Genomic DNA, 20693 nt, shown 5'->3' with positions numbered 1-20693 from the left:
TTTCTGAAATTTGTTTTGCTGTTGAATTCAAACTTTAAAGCATGGTGGTCTGATAAGATACAGGGTGTTATTCCAGTTTTTTATCTGTTGAGTTTTGCTTTGTTTCCCACTATGTTGTCAGTTTTTAGAGAAGGTGCAATGTGGTGCTGAGAAGAAGGCATATTCTTTTATGTTTGGATGGAATGTTATATAGATATCTGCTAAATCCAGTTGGGTTATATCTTTTGTTAGATCCTTTGTTTCTTTGTTAAGTTTCTGTCTGGTTGTCCTGTCTAGTGTTGAAAGCAGGGTGTTAAGTCTCCTACTACAAATGTGTGGGGTTTTATTTGTGGTTTGAACTTTCATAGTGTTTCTTTTACAAATGTGGGTGCCTTCGAATTTGGGGTATAAATATTCAGGATTGAGACTTCATCTTGATGGACTTTTTCTGTGATGAGTATGAAATGCCCTTCTTCATCTCTTTTGGTTGATTTTAGTTTGAAGTTGAATTTGTTAGATAGTAAGATTGCTACACCAGATTTTTTCTTGGGTCCATTTGATTGGAAAATCTTTTCCCAACCCTTTACTCTGAGGTAACACTTGTTTTTGAAGTTGAGTGTGTTTCTTTTATACAGCATAAGGATGGATTCTGTCTTCATATCTATTCTGTTAGCCTGTATCATTTTATGGGCAGGTTAAGACCATTGACATCGAGGGATATTAATGTTCATTGATTGTTGGTTCTTGTTTGTTTTGGATTTATTGTTGGCTGTGTCATTGTGTGTTGATTTCACCATCCTGTTTCTTTTTGTGTTTGGTAAAGTTAGATTATCTATTGCCTATGTTTTCATGAGTGTAGTTATCTTTGCTGGGTTGGAGTTTTTCTTCCAGAACTTTCTGTAGCGCTGGATTTGTGGATATGTATTGTTTAAGTCTGGTTTTGCAATGGAATGTCTTGTTTCCTCCATCTATAGTGATTGAAAGCTTTTGGGTACATTAGTCTGGGTTGGCATCCATGCTCCCTCAGTGTTTGTAGGATATCTATCCAGGACCTTCTAGCTTTCAAAGTTTCCATCGAGAAGTCATGTGTTATTCTAATAGGTGTGCCTTTATATGTTACTTGGCCATTTTCCTTTGTTGCTTTTAATATTTTCTCATTATTCTGTGGGTTTGGTGTTTTATTATTATGTGTCAGGAACTTCTTTTTGTTGTCCAGTCTGTTTGGTGTTCTGTATGCTTCTTGTACTTATATAAGCATATCCTTCTATAGGTTTGGGAAGTTTTCTATGATTTTGTTGAATATGTTTTCTGTACCTTGAGCTGTATTTCTTCACCTTCTTCTATACCTATTATTCTTAGGTTTGGCCTTTTCACGGTGTCCCATATTTCCTGGATATTTGTATTAGGGATTTGTTGGACTTGAGATTTTCTTTGGTCAATGAGTGTATATTCTCTAGCGAGTCTTCAACAACTGAGATTCTCTCTTCCATCTCTTCTATTCTATTGTTTATACTCACATTGTTAGTTCCTGATCATTTATCTATCCTATTTCCAGCATCCCCTCATTCTGTGTTTTCTTTATTGTTTCTATTTCAGCTTTCATGCCTTGAACTTTTTTGAGTGCTTCCTTCCCTTGTTTGGTTCTTTCTTCTTTGCTTTCTTTAGATTCTTTAAGAGATTTGTTTATTTCTTGAATTTTTTTGGTTGTCTTTTCCTCCATTTCATGTAAATTTTACTTGTTTTTTAATTCTATTTCCTTAAGGGATTTTCTTGTTTTCTCTTTAAAGGTCTCTATCATCTACCTAAGATAATTTTTAAGGTCCATTTCTTCCTCATCCTCTGTGTTGGGCTTTTCAGATCTTGCTGGTGTGGAGTCCCTGGATTTTGGTGGTGTCATATTGGTCTTTCTGTTGTTGAGTCTGTTCTTATTCTCTCTTCTTCCAATCTCTTCTTCTTGTGGGTGCAAGTGGGGTCTCTGTATCTCCTCTAGTCACCCGGTGGTGTGTGTGGGCGAAGACTTCAATGTCTGCTGCTCTAGATGGTCTTGTCTCTCCTGGTAGTCTCCTCACTTAGTAGAGGTCGGGCCAGTGGAGAGGGAAGGAAGAGTGAGGTGTTTCTAGACTCAGGGAGATTCTCCTTGTCTGGGGAAGGTGCACTCTATGCAGGCACAGGCCCACAGAAATCAGGGATGATTGGGATGTTGGGCAAGAGTAGGGCAGGAGCAGAGTGTACACTCACCTCAGTAGAGGTCAGGCTGGTGGAGAGGGCCAGAACTCTCTAGTGATCTTAACCCTATTTCTTAATTGGGTCAATGGTTTTTTTGAATGTTTGTGTTTTGGAGTTTTTTGTATATTTTTACACTTATCCCCAATCAGGGTTATAGCTGGCAAAAACACACTCCAATTGTGTAGGATTTTTTCTTCACTTCATTGATTATTTCCTTTCATATACAGACACTTTTTGATGTTTGGAGGTCCTACTGCTACAATTGTTGGTCTTAATCCCTATTCAAATGGATTTTTATTCAGAACATCCTTTCCTACACCTAAAACTTGTATGGCTCTTCTAATATTTTTTTTTAACATTCTAATAATGTTTGCAGGTTATAAATTGAAGTCTTTAAGCTACTTGGAGCTACTTCATGCAGGATGTTAGAGGTAGGTCTGATTTTTTTCTTCTACATATTCACACCCAGTTTTCCAAGCACCGCTTGTTTAAAATGCTGTATTGTCTCTGGGATATGGTTTTTGCCTCTTTGTTAATTATCAGGTACCTGAACATGTATTTATGTTCAGGTCTTGTACTTTGATTGATGCCTATTTTGTGTCAGAAACATGTTTTTTTTATTACTATAACTGTATAGAGTATCTTGAAGTCTAGAATGGTAATTCCTCCAGTATTATTTGTTTTCCTAAGTATTGTTTGTGTACATGGAATCTTTTATGATTCCATATGTATTTTAGTATTTATTTATGTGAAGAATATTCAAGATGGTCATTTTCACATGATAAATTCTACTGATCCATGAACATGGAATGTTTTTCTATTCTCCAGTATTATTCTCAACCTCTTTTTCAGAGATCTAAAGTTATATTTTCACCACTTTGTTTAGGTTTATTCTAAGATATTTTATTGTCTTTAATAATGTTGTAAAAAAGAATGTGTCCAAGAAGTATTTTTCTCAGTATCTGTTGATAGTCTATAAAAAGGGAAATTTCTTTTATAATTTGATTTTATACAGTGTTGATTTTCTGTTGTTTCTACAAGTTTTCTGGTAGAATATTTTCAATATCTTATGTGTAATATCATATGGTCTGAAAATGAGAATAATTTGACTGCCTCTTTTCTGGTTTGTATCCTTTTAGTTTCTTTATCTTGATGTATTATTATAGATAGTGCTTCTAGAATTATATTGAAATGGAGTGGGGACAGTGGACAGTCCTGTCTCATTCTTGATTATAAATTAGATTGCTTTGAGCTTTTTGCCTTTTAGGATACTGGTGGCTTTGGGTTTGGCATACATGGCTTTTATTATGTTGAGGTATACTCCCCCTGGTCCTATTCTTTCTAGGACTTTTATCATGAAATCATACTAGATTTTGCCAAAGGCCTTTCCTGCATTTATCCTTTTATATTTCCCAACATAATGGAGTACACGTTTTTAAAGTATTCTCTGATAATATTCTGAATTTCTTTGGTGTCTGTTTAAATGTTCCCCTGTGAACTTATAATTCTGCTAATTTTGATCATCTCTTTCAGTAAGTTGACTCAAGATTCTATCAATCCAGTTATCTTCTCAAAAGACCAGTACATGGATATATTGATTCTTTTCATTGCATTTTTTTTGTATTTCCCAAATTTATGCTTGAATTTCATTATTTCTTACTTTTTACCTAGTTTGGGTTTGGTGTCTTCTTATGTTTCAAAATTTTTGAGTTTCATCTTTAAGTCATTTATTTGTGCTCTTTATAACTTAAAGACAAAAGCCATATGACTGTCTAAATAGGGGCAGTCAAAGCCAAATCTAAAATATATTTTGAAGTCACAGAGAGAGTAGAATTGGAGGGAATGTACTTCAACATATAACTGTTAATATTGTCTTTCTCTTTATTCTTGATTATATTTCGACATCTGCAAAATGGCTTCACTTTTAACCCCATTTCTTTCTTTCATAGTCTTCCAGATAACCCCTTATGTTTCTCACATGGTTAACAGGAGTTAAATTGATTATATTCACCCACATACTTGATATTTCTCCTTTTGTTTCTGTGTTTAACAGCCCTTGCTGTCCTAGAACTCACTTTGCAGACTACACTGGCTTCAAACTCACCAAGATCCACTTGCCTCTGCTCCCAAGTGCTAGGATTAAAGATGTGTGTCACCAACATCGGGCCTCCTTTCTTTTACTACACATAGATGCCAATACTTACCTGTTCCAAAAGGAACTGGAAAACATCTGGAAACTGCTCAATCGCCACTCATCACTCTCAATAGAAGCAGATCAGATTGTCTTTACTTTATTTATACCTCTGCAACCATGTCTCTGTGTGTTTCCCTTTTCTTAAAGTAGATTTTCCAAATCTTGGTAATGAATAACATTTTCGCCACAAGTACAATCGGACTTCCATGCAACACCTCATCCATGTATCCATGTGCAACACTTCATCATTTCTGTTGGCTAAAGGAAAATTGTGTAGACCCTACCCTGCTTTATTGTCTCTACTGCCATTGAAATAAGCTCCAGAGTGACTTGTGAATTGCTCACATGTCTGTCACCTTCTATAGCTATTTAGTTTGTTTTAAAATATGTACGGTCAAATATAGAATTTTTAGATAATACAACTGAAAGCAATTGCAAAATTAATTAAATAAGAAATAAAATAAGAGGCAAATGTTATTACGGATAATTAGAATGTTTTCCCTGTTCTGCATTGCATTTCATTTGTAGGAGTTACACATCTGCTATTTTGGGAAAGAAAAAAAAAACTTATGGAAATATACATTAAATAGCATTATTTATAAGAATATTTATCACAGTCACTCCAGATCCCATAATCCTGGATATCCATGCCCTCATAAATACTGTGTCATAGCAATCTTTTTTTTCCTCACACTGCTCAGTGTGAGAAAATTTTCAGTTCAGGAGCCAGATGTTTTATCTCTTCAGTGCCAGATATTTAGATGTTCACACATTCAACAATGACTGGTTAATTTTGCTTTATTTGTTTTCATTTGGTTATTTCATATCATGTATAAACAGACTAAATTCCTTTTATAATTAACCTGATATTGTTTAAACATAGAAGACAGTAGAATGTTGCTTATCTTCTAGTTGAATCTCAGTGAATCCCATTCTTCAATTTATAACATGACTTCTATAATGTTGTCAATCAAGATATTATACAATAAAAAATTCACATATTCTCATTATCCATACAAATTAGGCCTTCATCATGACATTTTATAAATGTTAATATTAGACATGTCATCCCAGAATATAAAAAACATCACAAGGAATTTTGATCTGAAAGCAGTTCTTATTGAGTCTTCTGTTCTAGGTGTTAACATTTCATCATTTTAAATTTTTACTTAGGTTTGCTTTTCATCACGGTCCAATTTTTTAAATATAACATTTGATAATGATCACACAGTGAATAACATCTCTTCATATTAGCTCCTATTCATCTTCCAGATCTTCTTTTATTTTTCAAATGTTGATGCATCCCTGCCTTAAATAACATCTACACAGAAATACAGTCTTGTTGTTGGCATTGTACACATTAAGGCAGCTTCTTACCTAACAAAGCATCATGATAAGCATGAAAAGCTGGAAAAACAACCTCTTCCAATAAACAACATGATAGAAAAGAAAAAGGAGAAACTGCTGTACTCCAAGAAATACTACAATCTCACATCCAGATATCAACAAAATGATTCCCTTACAGAATTTGTTGAATCCTAATTCTAAAGGATACTGAACAGTGTGAGAAACAAAAAGAGTGACATGACACAGTATACATGAGGGCATGGATATCCAGGATTATGGGATCTGGAGTGACTGTGATAAATATTCTTATAAAATCTGTGGTTTTCCAAGATAGAGATAATTTACACTGACTTTTAGTGTATTAAATTAGGCATTGTAGTATTACAAAAGATGTAGCATAATTCATAGCATTTCACAAAGATTTCTGATCATGAGATTCCAGTGTGGCATCAGTGAGAACCCCACAGCAAACCCACTATACTTTTTAAAAATTCAAGATAACTAAGAGTTTAAAAATTCAATTTTGCTGGGCGTTGGTGGCACACACCTTTAATCCCAGAACTAGGGAGGCAGAGGCAGGCAGATCTCTGTGAGTTTGAGGCCAACCTGGTCTCCAGAGCGAGTGCCAGGATAGGCTCCAAAGCTACACAGAGAAACCCTGTCTCGAAACGCCCCCCCCATAAAAAATCAATTTTACCACTAGTTTGCCTGACTTAGTAACAGGGCTCTGAAAGCTCCATAGAAACATAAATGATTGAGGTCCACTAACGAACATGAACTCATGGTGTCATAAAGTACTTAGAAAAAGGGAAGTTACACAGGGAAAGCGGAATCAGAACTTCGTTACATGACCTATGACTATTTCAAATAATTTGGACATTTTTCTGCTAGGTCTTCTCTGACAAACTGTAAATTGCCTTATGTGAATTAATGAAGATCTGAGAACATCTGGTCCTATGGTAGAGTAACACACCACTTGCAGAAAAGATGAATGGAATCATTTTAATGAGAACTCTAAATTTGGAACTAGCATTATTTTCCATATTCTTTGCTTGCCATTTTCCTGTGTTACTTCCAACTTCTCCAAAAGGTTTTTGAGAGTGCCTGCTGGACTTATTTAAGCAACTCTGTGTTTTTTTCTTGTAACAAATGATGAATGAATAATATCAAAGTCTCTAATAATACAACAAACTACATGAAATTAAGCTTTCTAGAATATCTATTAGGTATTTAAATGAGTGATATAATTCCTATTACATTTACCATCCATCTTGTTTTAGAGTCTACTACTTATGACTATACAGAGTACTGAAAATAAAAGCCTGTAGCCAGACGAAAGAAAGTGCATTCTATGACTCTTAGTAACTCTTTTGATCATGGGAGCACTACAGTTTTTATGCTTACTTCCTCATACAATATCTTATGTCATCCTAGTTTATATAACTACTATAAAAATTAGGCAAGATGATCCCAGCAGGGTCCAGACCATCTAGAGACTGCCAGCCAGTGCCCTAGTCCATTACTATGCCCACAGGATAAGGAAGAGGAGAACCATCAGTGTATTGCTTACACTCAGTGGAAGGGAAACTTGGTCCCATAACCATTAAGAGAGAAAGACACTCTTTCTGCACCCACTGGAAGAAGGGATGGGAAGAAGACAACATAAAAACACATTCAACAACAGAAAATTCAATATGATACCACCAGAGTCTAGGGACTATACCAGCAAATATTGAACATCCCAATGCAGATGAAGCAGAAGAGAAGGACCATAAAAACAACTTCATGAAAATGATAGAGGCCCTCCCTTAAGGAAGTGGAAGATAAAACAAACAAAAAATATAATAAATCAACAATTCTCATAAAGAAAGCCAAGAAAAAAATGTTCAAACAGATGAAGGAAACAGTTCAAGACCTGAAAACTGAAACAGAGACAATTAAAAAAACACAAACTGCGTTGCGTTGGTGGCTCATGTGTTTAATGCCAGCACTCGGGAGGCAGAGATAGGTGGGTCTCTGTGAGTTCGAGGCCAGTCAGATCTATAGAGCGAGTGCCAGGATAGGCTCCAAAGCTACATAGAGAAACTCTGTCTCGAAAAACCAAAAAGAAAAAACAACCCACAAACTTAGGGAATGCTGGAAACAGAAAAGCTGGGTAAAATGATCACGAACTACAGATGCAAGCATAACCAACAGAATACAAGAGATGGAAGAGAGAATCTCACATGTTGAAGATACACTAGGAGAAATAGATTCATCGACCAAAATAATCTTAAGTCCAACAAATCCTTAACACAAAAAGTCCAGGAAAATGGGACACCATGTAAAGAACAAACCTAAGAATAATAGATATAGAAGAAGGTGAAGAAATGCACCTCAAATGCTCAGAAAACATATTCAACCAAATCATGGAAAAAAACTTACCCAACCTAAAGAAAGACATACCAATGAAAGTACAAGAAATTTACAGAACACCAAATAGAGTGAACCACAAAAAAGTCCCCTTGCTACATAATAATCAAAACCTCAAACATACAGAATAAAGAAATAATATTAAGAGCAGCTAAGGAAAAATGTCAATAACATATAAAGGCAAACCTAGCAGAATTACACCTGACTTATCTGAAACCTGGAAACTCTGAGAGCTAGAAAGTCCTGGATAGATAATCTACCAACATTAAGAGACCATGGATACCAGTCCAGACTACTATACCCAGAAAATATTTCAATCACTATACATGGAAAAAAACAAGACATTTCACAGCACAACCAGATTTAAAAATACATATACACTACCCCAGCCCTACAGAAAGTTCTGGAAGGAAAAACTCTATCCCAAGGAAGATAATTGCAACCAGAGAAACATAGGAAATAGACAATCACACTTTACCAAACCCCAAAGAAGAAAAGGTGTGAAAATACACACAAATGAATCCAAAACAAACAAGAATGAACAATCAATGGTTATTAATATCCTTCAATATTGATGGTCTTAAATCACCTATAAAAAGACACAGGCTAACAGAATAGATACAAATACAGAATCCATTCTTCTGCTGCATAAAAGAAACACACCTCAACTTCAGAGACAGACATTTCCTCAGAGGTAAGGGTTGGGAAAAGATTTTCCAATCAAATGGAACCAAGAAATAAGCAGGAGTAGCAATCCTAATATCTAACAAATTAGATTTAAACTAAAATAAATCTAAAGTGATGAAAGGGTCATTTCATATTCATCAAAGGAGAAATCCATCAAGATGAAGTCTCAATTCTGAATATCTATGACCCAAAAAATACAAAGGCATCCATGTTCATAAAAGAAATATTCTTAAAACTCAAATAGCACATTAATCCTCACACAATTATTGGGGGAGACTTCAACACCCCACTCAGTTTGGGATAGGGATGGGGTTCAGGGGAGGAAAAGAGGGAGAAGGAACTTGGATTGGCGTGTAAAATAAGCTTATTTGTAATTTAAATAAAAAATAGAAAAAATGAAGGGAGATAATTCTTAAAAAGCATGGGGTTTGCAGGAAGTAGACCCCCAATAAACTTTGGATAGTATAGTTTTGACCATGGTGATGATGGTGTAACCTTGCTAGAGCAGAAGTACTCAAAAGACTCAGATTTAAATCAGGAACAGGCAAAAATTAGTGTAGATTCACAATTACTTAAACCCCTAGGTTTAGTAGAAAGTAGTGTTGGCTCTGCTAGACAGGCAGATTGCATTTTTGAGAAACACTGATCAATGAGCTCGAAGTTCTAATATATCTACCACAGTGACTTTAGTTCTCCCTTTCCACACCACAATTTGCATAAGCAGGTCTCTCATCATTCTTGCTTTACCTGAAATCTGTAGGAAAGCAGGCTTGCAACTGTGGAAGTGTACATAGATTAGGCAGGGCAACTCTGATGTCTACTGTTTGAAAACCAGGTTCTGAGGCGTGGTTCCCTCTTAATTCGCAAGAAATTTATCCTAACTGTAATCAGAGAGGCTGTGATCACTTGATAAAGATCTCTTTCGAGCTTGACCTATAGCTGGAGCACAAGAAAAGAATGACTGAAGAATGCTTTCCAGTTATAACAAAGTATTTGCAAAATATGTGACAGAAGCAAACCCAAACCACAACTGTGTTAAAATAGTAGATTTCTTGTCAATTATTCAAAAGGTCAAAATTCAATTATTTATATGCATATACTAATAAGATCCTTTACTTCAGGTTGTAATGTAATACTTATAATATTTAGACAATTGCTTTAGTTCTCATCTTTAGCTTCAAACATAATATATCAGTTAAAGAAAATGGCACTAGCTCATAGTAGTGGGGATGGGGCTGAAGCAGGGGGCCCACACATGTAGGGGCAGTAGAGTTACATAGCAAGGCTCTGTCCTCAAATAAAAGATGAACAATTTTTAATGATAACTTAAAATTTTTTAATACTTTTATCTTCATGTATTCTTTAATACTTTCATTCTCTATTTCATCACGTCCCAGAACCTGCCCTGCCTCATTTCCCTCTCCTCCAGATCCATTGCTCCTTGATTTTCCTTCAAAAGGGGAAAAACAAGCAGGCCTCCCAGGGATATGCACCTAACACAATTTTTTTCCTGATAACTGAAAGCCTCAACTCTTTTACATTTTGGGGAGGAATAGAATAACGTGATTATCCCTAGCTTTCACTTCTTTTGACAAATCACCTTTCTTGCCAACTTTAAATTTTGATTAACTCTTTTAGGAACAACTGCTTTTTCCCACTCTCCTCAATGTGCAGAAGTGAAATATACATGTTGGAGAAATGTCTGACTCTGTCAAAGGCTGGTGGATGAGAGCATAATTTGGTCCCAGCTGCTACCTGAAGTTTATCCTGCAATTCTCAAGTTGGAGTTAGACTGTGAAAAGAGTAAGTAAATCCAGTCTTGCTTTTAGCAGTTATGTGGCAAAAAAAAAAAACAGCAAAAGTCAACAAAGCCACAGAGTGTTCTCAGTCAGAGGGAGCAATATGACCTTTCCTTCATCTCTTCAAGGATATGCCTCTTGAAGGAGAGTTTTAGAATCCTTCACGGGGATAAGACATTCACATATGTGAGGAATATCTTAGAATCACAGCATCCTGAAAATTTCATTGTGGTTTCTTAATACTAGCAGTTGAGATTGTGAGTTATGACTATTTTTAATATTTCATCTTGGGTTCTGCTTTGGGCAATGCTTCTGCTTTCCAGGGGATTGGATGCCTTATAACAGGAAACACTAACTGAGCCAGTCTTCAGAGCCCAGTCATTCCACTGAAAATTCTAAAGGGACAAGCTTTCACCACTGAACAAATATAGGGCAGAGAAAGCTTATCAAATCAATTTTTGTGTGACAGAAATTATTTTGGATCAAAGCCAGATTCTAGAATAAAGTCAAATTATGCATCTGCTACCCTGAACTGTGTAAAGCAATCTGACAATGAAACTGTGGGGTCCTTGAACTAATATTAGCTCAAATTGGGCCCATGATAGATTCTAAAAGCTGGTGCAGCTGTATGGAATAATTTTACTATTAATGGTAGGGTTTTTTTCCTAAATTAAACAGCTTTCAAGCTCTGCCCACAGCAACCATACACATATATCAGCCATTCTTTTTAGAGGATGGTTACCTTCTTCAATAGAATATAATTGTACCACAAAGCAATGTTTCCTTATGTACTTACAAAAATTACAGTTTTCACATTCACTTAGTAACTTTAAGTCTTTCCACCTTCAGCACTGAGATAGCAAATGAAAGTGATTTGTCAGTAGAGAGGGCCTTTGTGTCTATGTTTATTAGTATTCAGGCATCTAGTGAAGCTGATTGTCATACCCACTCAAACACCCCAGAGTATTACTATGACTCAAATAAAAAAAAATGCACACACACACACACACACACACACACACAATTGCATAATTTTCCCAAATTGTATTTTAATTAATATTTCCAAAACTATCCCTCATTTACACTTCATTTTATTTTTGATGAATGTTTTTCTAAGAGTTCCATGTTTTCAGAAACACACAAAGCACAGAAATACACATGCAAGAATGTGTCCATCCACTAATTTTGTATTTTAAGAATGAGTAAGCATTATTTAATAATAATGCTTTGACCCAGGCAGACCACAACCTGAGATAGGAGAAATTTCTGTCGCCAGACCCCTGGGAATTCTCCTAAGAAAAAAATGTAAGAGGATGCTGATATTCACAGGCATTTCTATTTAGCATATTTCATAGCACATCTTTACAAGCCATAGGTTTCTAACTTAAGAAATAGCTTAATCATGGAGACAAAAATGCCTTTTGGTCCTCTAAAATTCAAATTGCCTTTTTTTTCCTGAATAGCCTTAGGGAGATGCTATGCTGCCTATCCAGAGGCCAACGTCTTTACAGTGTTGTAAACCAGTACTAAGAACACAGTTAGGAATGAACACATTGCCTCTCTCCACGTTCCTTAGCGGTCCACAGAAAAACAAGTGCTAGTGAGGGCACATGGTCTATGCTCCCTAAGATGCAGGCATTCAGGAAATATCCTCAAAGTCCATGCGGAAGCTCCCAAATCCTTTCCTGTAGAGCTCACTTAACATAACCTTTCATAGAATTAAATATCTTTCATACTTCTACTTGAGCTGACACATTGTGTCTGCAAAAATGCTTTTCTAATTATGAGAGCAACTCTGTTGAGATGAATGTACACCTTGATTAAGTCATAAATCTTCAGGTGTTTAAGAAACCTCATGGATAACTTAGAAATTTGAGAGGTGTTACCAAAGAAGATAGACAAGTCTGTTAGCAACAGCCCATCTCTAATAAAGTGTTGACGATCAAATGTATTAAGAAGGTGTTTGTATCAACTCATACTTACATGTTAATATCATTTTGTGTAAAAGAGGCAAAGACATACATCAACAAAATGGTAATCCTGATTCAAGTTATGAGAAAGTTCTTGCGAAAGCTTCATAGATATTTTGTGTCTGCACTATAATGACTTTAATTTATTTTTTCAAAATTTATCTGGACACAAACATAATATCACCATATTTTGCAGTGATAGAGGGAGCTTTACAATTATGTTACAGGAAATCATGTTTCCATACATATGACTCGTAATTTAGATTGCACAATGTCAACAACTGCTTCTCACTTTCTCAGCATTTTAGCACTTAAGCATGTAGAGACAGGGAGTCCTCACTCTGACATCATGGAAGGCACTGACTACAGAAATGCTCAGATTAGTCATAACTTTAATCTTCTTCTGAAAGTCAAAATGATAAAACCATTTAGATCAACACCCAAAACTCTCTTTAATGCTTGCCAGAAAAGAATGCTACTTTATGGTGATGAAATCAAGATATGGACTAAGAAAGCAACTTATCTTCAGAGAATAAAGTAGTAAAACAGAATTAAAATACAAATCTCTTCATTATCTGAGACAGGCAGTGATAGGCAACCAGTTCAAGACAAAGAAAAGATGTATCAGGCATAAAAAAATCTGATGTTATCTGCCATGTAAATTTTCTCTCTGAAGTATGCCAATTTCTCTTTGCACTTTAAGAATTTTTAAAACTAAAACTGGCTCTAAAATTACATAATGATTTTGAAATAAATACAATTATACTCATGAAACTCTACAGATCTATTAAATACTGTGGGAGATATTTGATTTATTTCTCGAATTAGACTGCAGGAAAAAAATCTTTGTTTGTCTTTATCCCTCCAAGTTTTTCTTTGGATAGGACCTATCACGGTTATTAAATATGTCTTGCCTATTGATCTAAGAGAAGTTTGACTTGTGTGTATTGACATTTCAAGCTTTAAAAATGAGGTATCCTTATACCAAGGGTTGGAGAGTTGGTTCAGCAGTTTAAATACTTAACTGTTCAGTTCCCAGTACTCACTTAGGTGAGCACCCAAGTACCAATAACTCCTTTCCCAATGGCTCTGATGCCCCCTTTTATCCTCTATAGTGGCCTGCACTCATAAACACATATACTCATAATTTAAAAGAAATCTTTGAAAATGTATGTTTTTCAAACTGAAGTGGCACACTCCCTAATTTCTTGAAGTCTAATCAAGTTCATAGAATTTTAATATAAATCATAATTTCTAAAATTTTTAATATTTACTAATACCAATTAGAAGCCTAGGAATTTATTTATATTATCCTACACATTGACACAATACAGGAGCAAATAATAAAATACTTTAAAAAACAGACTAATAAGTTTTAGAAAAAATATGTCAAATTACAGGTAAATATGTGAGAAAGCTGAAAGTCAATCACAGGCAGGTCACCTGACACTAGAAACATTGTATTATTTAGTAGCCTCTTACCCAAAATATTAGGATTCAATTATGACACCTTTGTAAACATCACTATATATTGGTCATATTTTCCCTTTACTTTCTTTATCCTTCTCCCCCATTCTTGATTTTCCTTTTTCTTCCTCCAAATAGTCCTTTTGTTTTAATGTCATGTCCAGATTTCATATCTGAGGTAAAGCAAGTGATATTTTGTCTTTCATTTCCCTTTTATCTTCTCCTCTTTTCTGCCCCCACTTTCTTTAGGTCTTTCCATACCTCCATACATTATCTCGTTTCTTTGTGTCATGTATACATTTGAATGATATACATACAAATCTTGCATTATTTGTTTTTCTGAGTCTGACATGTTTTGCCTAATATAATGTTCTCCAGTTCCATCAATTTTCTGGAAATCCCACGACTTTGTCTTTTGCTGTGTTGAATGAAGCATGATTGTGAATAAATATCAAATTTCTGTGAATGATACTAATAGTTGAGTTTTTGGGCTAGGGGTGGTAAAACTTCTCTGAAAGTATTGAGGTAATAATTGTAGAATTCAGATTATGTCTAATGTATCAGTTTAAATGGGTGAAGTGAGGAGCAAGTAAATTATATCTTGATAATCAACTAAAAATGTAAATCTACAACCAGATTCATTCCCTTGTTATTGTGAATCATGCAGCAATAAATAATGATATTAAAAGCTCTTATTTTATACTGCTGAGATTCTTTCACGTATATAGTTAAGGGTGATATAGCTGGAATATAGTTGTAGTTATAGTTTTTTGAGGAGCTTCCATTCTTATTTCTATTAGAATCAGACCATGTATAATTATAATGTATAAACATTTTATTTCTCACATCTTTGTCAGCATTTGTTGTCATTTGTCTCCTTAACTTCTGACAATCTTCCTAGGTTGAGATAGAATGCAAATATAGTTTTAATTTGCTTTTTTAATGGTTAAAGATTTTGAACATTTTAAAATATTTATTGACCATCTGTATTTCTTAGAGCTGCCAATTACATTTGCCCATTTGTTTATTAGATGATTTGTTAGGAGTACTATTTAATTTTTGGAGTTCTTTACAAGTTCTAGACAATGAACCTTCCAGATAGATACATAGCTGGCAATACTTTTTCTCTCAATCTGTAGGCTAGCTCCATTCTGTAGGCTCATACTATTAATCATATTAATCATTATATTTCAGATTCCCTATTATTTCCGCACTGTGAATATAGGACTCCTAAAACAGAAATGTCAAATAGATTAGCTTAGGCATACAGCAGAAAAGTTCTCATTAATACAAACCTGGTCTCAGGCTGACAAGATCAGCAGAGAGCTTAGTGACCTTCAGAGTCTCATGCTGCATTCCAAGCTTTCTAAAGAGTGTGCCTAACATGTGCATCCTAACACATGCATCCTAACACATGCATCCAAACTCACGCATGTGGGGTAAACCTGTCCTAAAGAATATTTGTAACTGGCTATACATAAGCACACCTGGAAGAAAATTCCTGCTTATTACCTTGTTTAAAAGAAGTAATTGATTGGTATAATTTTTTAAAGATGTCTCTCTCACACAATTAGCAAATAATAAAATTGACAAATGTGTATACAAATAAAGCAGGAAAAGTCCATAAAATTTAACCAAGTGTGTGAAATTACTATCATCCTAGACTAATTATGATGATGCTTGGGAATCATTTTTTACCTTGAGGCTCTTAACTGCTTTCCAAATAACTTTAAAATTACCTAAAATTTATAATAATTTTATCCATGAGTATATGCTATCCAGTATAGAAAAGGTCAACATAAATGCAATAGTTGTTAATGAATATTTTTGTAGTTCTAGTTAGATAGTATTTTCACTTACATATTTAATGCTGTGACTCTGAAACATAGAAAGATATGTATCTAGAAAGTTTGCTAGATTTATCTGTTAAATGTTATATTCTGTGGAAAGCCTATGATGGTGGAACTACCCATGAACATGCTTATAAATGTTACTGTGCTTAGTGGTTTCTTATTTGATTAGATTGATAAAATTAATTAAAATATATCCATAGGTAATATGGCAATGTATCTTAGACATATCCCATTCCTGCCCCTGAATCCATATTTTCTTTCTCTTGACAGTATCAAATTTAATTTAATTTAAATTAATTCTTATAAAGGTTAAAACCTTGTTCACCAGATGTGTTTTGATTTGTACTTTTAAGGGTTTTTCTTCAGTTTCTTACTTCCAGATTTGATTCTAACTGAGTAGAAAAAGTATACTTTTTGATAGGATTTCTGTGCTATATTGCACCATGATAAATGTCCCTTAAAATGCTTTATTTGTGTTATGGTGCATTAAAACTCACTCTTGACTAGGAATAAATAATTAAAACTGCAGTTCTTAGAGCAATCAATGTGCTTTATGTGCTTGATCTAAAAAATATACTTATTGTGATTGGCAATGAGACCACAGAGGCAAGAGCAGACCTGGTAGCCTTTCTTTCCTTATCATCAATATGGGGTAATTGTATTACACTGCAGTCTTGTAATAATACACAATGATTATCAAGTAGCTTGTGTTGTTTCATCATTTGTTTTATAGCATATATGTTATATCTCATTGTATTCATATATTATGATATTAAACTATCATTAGCAGTTATCAGAATTGGGGATGTGGTACAATGGTAAAATCCTTGATTAGTGTGGTTAAGACTCACTGCCATAAATAATGAAATGAGATAAAAATAGATATATTTATACAAATTAAAATCGTTTTCTAGCCTTTAAAATGTTCACAAACCATAACAATTAATTTCCTTATACAGTAAATATTCTCTGTGATAGTGTTTCTCCAAACATTGACTGTATATACAATATTGAGGCTTGCTAGGGCATGTGAGATAAGACTGTGTATTTATGAATTCAAGCAACTGGTGTGAAAAGTAATAAGTTATGTTGGAAAGTGTTTAAGGCAATATTTTTTTCACAGATCCATTTGGGCATATTAGATTAGGGGAAATGGCATTTAAAATTAGGCGGACCATGTTTAAGGTAGTGTTTTGTCAAACATCAATAGAGATATCAGTACTGGAATCCAGTCAGGTCTGCAACAGAGAATAAGGACCATGGGTAGCTCCTGAAAATACTCACAGAGAAGGCTTCTGAGACCTCTTCTAAATGCAAGCCCCAGACTGTTCCAGGTGGCACAGGCATTTAAACCCAACATTTGGGAGACAGAGAAAGGCTCATCTCTGTGAATTCATAGGCCATCCCAGTCTACAGAGTGAACTCCATGATAGCCAGGACTGTTTCAAAAAGAAACCCTGTCTTGAAAAAAATACAAAACCTAAATGGCTGGCTTCTCCTCAAAGTTTGACTATCAGAAAAGGTTCATCTCAAAACAAAGCAAAATAAAACAACAACAAAAATGCATAGATTATATAGAAAAAAGAGGTTTTTTATTTTTAATATTTATTTATTTATTATGTTTGAGTGCTTTGTCTACATGTATGCTTGCATTACAGGAAAGGCACAGATCCCATTAGAGGTGGTTGTGAGCTGCTATGTGGATGCTGGGAGTTGAACTTAGGAGCTCTGGAAGAGTAGCCAGTCCTCTGAACCAATGAGACATCTCTCCAGCCTAAGGTTTATCTTTCACTCGATTCCATGTTAAAATACAATCATTGTTTCAACATGTACTCCTATCTTCTACTTCCCTGCCAAGTAACCAAACTAATGGACATCCCCATATAAGTCCTTCAACTTCCAAGACTATGAGTGAGATTAAACCTCTTTGTACTTCATAAGTAGGTGAAATCGGGTGTTTTATCTGCTGTAGTGATGGAAAGTTGAACTAAGGAGGCATGTACATATAAAATCAGTATGTCTTCAGTGAGGGGGTGTTTACTTTCTCTCCGTTCCACTGAAGTTTGCCAACTCAGCAGCCATATCTTCATCCTCTCATTCTAGTACAAGACCATTACAATAGGAGCTCTAACAAAACTCAAACTATGAAGCAAAATCTGTATTCGGTCATTCTCGTGGGGCCAGATTTATCCTCGGAACTCACGGAAATCTGTCATTTCTTCAGATAAATATGAAGTGTGAAAAACAGGGCAAGTTAGGTTGTTTTTACAAGTGTATTAATTTTTTTATTTTTTTTGCCTGATACTTAACAGCTTAAAAACTACATACATCTCTGAAGCTAATTCTTTTGTAAGTCATCCATTAAAATATGTAGGTCATGTATTTCCTTACATTAATGAACAGTTATTCTTATCTGCATCAAGTGTGTTGTCCTTTTAGCCATTGAAAAATGGGAAATGCATACAAAAATTCTGTATCTCTCCATAAGCAATTTTCAGATTTGTTTTGCTAAGCTTATATGATCTTTGCAAAATGGTATAAATTTATAAAGTGCTCATATTGAGTAATTATCAAGCACCATCTATTTATACTACCTTCTAAGTAGCTTGATTGAATGGGAAATTGCAAATAAGCTGATAAAGCTAAAGTAGAAGGCTATAATCATATCATTAATGAACATTTTTCTTCTTTTCAAGGACGAGGATTGACAATGATGTCCAAGAATAATTCTGTGGTATTTAATGTCAAACATAGAATAGGGAAAATTGGGTATGTACCATAAGAGGAAGTGAGTATTTCTGGAGTAATGGCACATCAAGTAAATAATAGAGCCTTCAAAGAGATGCAATTCATTCCAGATAATGCTCTGGACAAACAGGGTATGGGTACATTCAGATATAATGTATTGTCTCAAACAGTAGCTTTAAAGAATTGAAAATTCTAATGTTAGTAAATTGGATAAGGAAAAAAAAGTTTAAATTGAACAAAGAATGATTTTCTATCTTTATTTTCACCCAAGAATAATACATTCATGTCAGACACAAACTCAATAGAGAATAATTAGATGCTAATAATGTTTCCAGTTGGGTATAAAGTTACTATTGTATATTTTTTGAACATAACTATGTTGTAGAACACAGAAACAAAACTAAATTTTTGAACCCTACATTTGGTAATGGTTTTTGGTGATTTTTGAGACAGAATCTTAGAGGCTAAATTTAGAAAAAACTGAAAGGCACTTTGAAAACACAATGTGTTGAAAGCTAATTAAGCTTTTGGTGTGGGCAGACACTGCTCTGACTACATAGGATGGAGGAGGTAGTTATGTAATAACACTATGGACTGGTAAAGTGGCTTGCAGCGTAGATAAAAAGAGGAGATACCTATAAAACAGAACAGGAATGATGTCTTGGTAAATATGGAATGGAAGAAGAATGGTGTATTACTACAAATCTCTGAAGAAATTAATGTGCTCACAAATTCAGAGTTGACTTGCAGCTCCTAGTACTTGAGCAGCAAATGAAATTTCTTTATTGTCATCTTAGTTACTGTGAAGAATAACGTCATTTCTTACAGTTGCTATTTCTAGTTTTAGTGTTGCAGTGAGACCATTATAACATCACAATTTCTTCCAGAACCAAAACACACTGGACCCAAACAAAAGAGCAAAGCAAGCTCACTTCCCCACTCATGCAATAAAAATCATCTCTCCAAAGAATATAGTGTTTTGACATGGAACATATAATCTCATGTTCTATTGCTTCATCAATGACCCTGGCCTGTTCTTTTTTGTATACTCAAAGGGATGTTGCACACAGACAATACAGAGTTATGTAGAATATCTCTAAGTATATAAATAAAACATTTTTTAAATAAGTTATTTTTAGACATCGTGTGACTACATGTAATTAGGTAATAAGCACCTGTGCAGTACAAACCTTCAGCTCTTAAACACTGCTTCAGCATTTTCATAAATTGTTAAACATTACCACAGCTTTAATCTCCAGTTTATTTAACCCATTAGCTCATTTCAAAATGTGATAATTGCATGGCATTTCAGAGGCCATTGTTTGAGTGTAGGGGTCCAAAAAAGCATGAGACATATCTCTCAAGGAGCTCATGAGTGAGTTAGCATGCCACTATAAAGCATTGAAGGACTACAATGATAGGTGTATGCTAAGAATCATTAGCAACATAATGGAAGAAATGATGACTACAGTGGATCAAGCTTCATGGAACATATCCAAGTGAGACTGGAAGAATGTTCTTCCATCCCTACTCATATAAAGGGTAAGAGACCAGGGCAGGTATAAGAAATGGATTGCATGAGGCTGAGTCAGGCAGCATTTTTAGTATGAAGCTGAGAACTTGTGCATTAGTACATTGTGATAAAAAAAAAGCTAAGCAGTAGAAAAGGAAATGAAGAGTAACAAAAATACTGAAGGAAGAAAATGTCTAGAAGAGAATCTAACATAGAACTAGTCACCTCCTTGATGCAGCAAAGCAGGTCTTGTTTGACCCAATATAGCTGTCATTGAAAATGCTGTATTTCGTGACTGGGTTACCTCACTTAGGATGGCTTCTTCTAGTTCCATCCATTTGCCTGTGAATTTCAAGATTCCATTGTTTTATTCCACTTAGTAGTAAGTACACCATTGTGTAAATATACCACATTTTTATACAGCACAGGAGCCAGTCAAAGATAGCACTGAGGAGAAGTCAGATGGGCAAGTCTTGAGTTGTTGACAAAAATAGATTA

The sequence above is a fragment of the Cricetulus griseus genome (genome assembly GCF_003668045.3).
Source record: "Cricetulus griseus strain 17A/GY chromosome 1 unlocalized genomic scaffold, alternate assembly CriGri-PICRH-1.0 chr1_1, whole genome shotgun sequence".
In the NCBI taxonomy this organism is placed as follows: Eukaryota; Metazoa; Chordata; class Mammalia; order Rodentia; family Cricetidae; genus Cricetulus; species Cricetulus griseus.
This window is presented reverse-complemented; position numbering follows the sequence as displayed.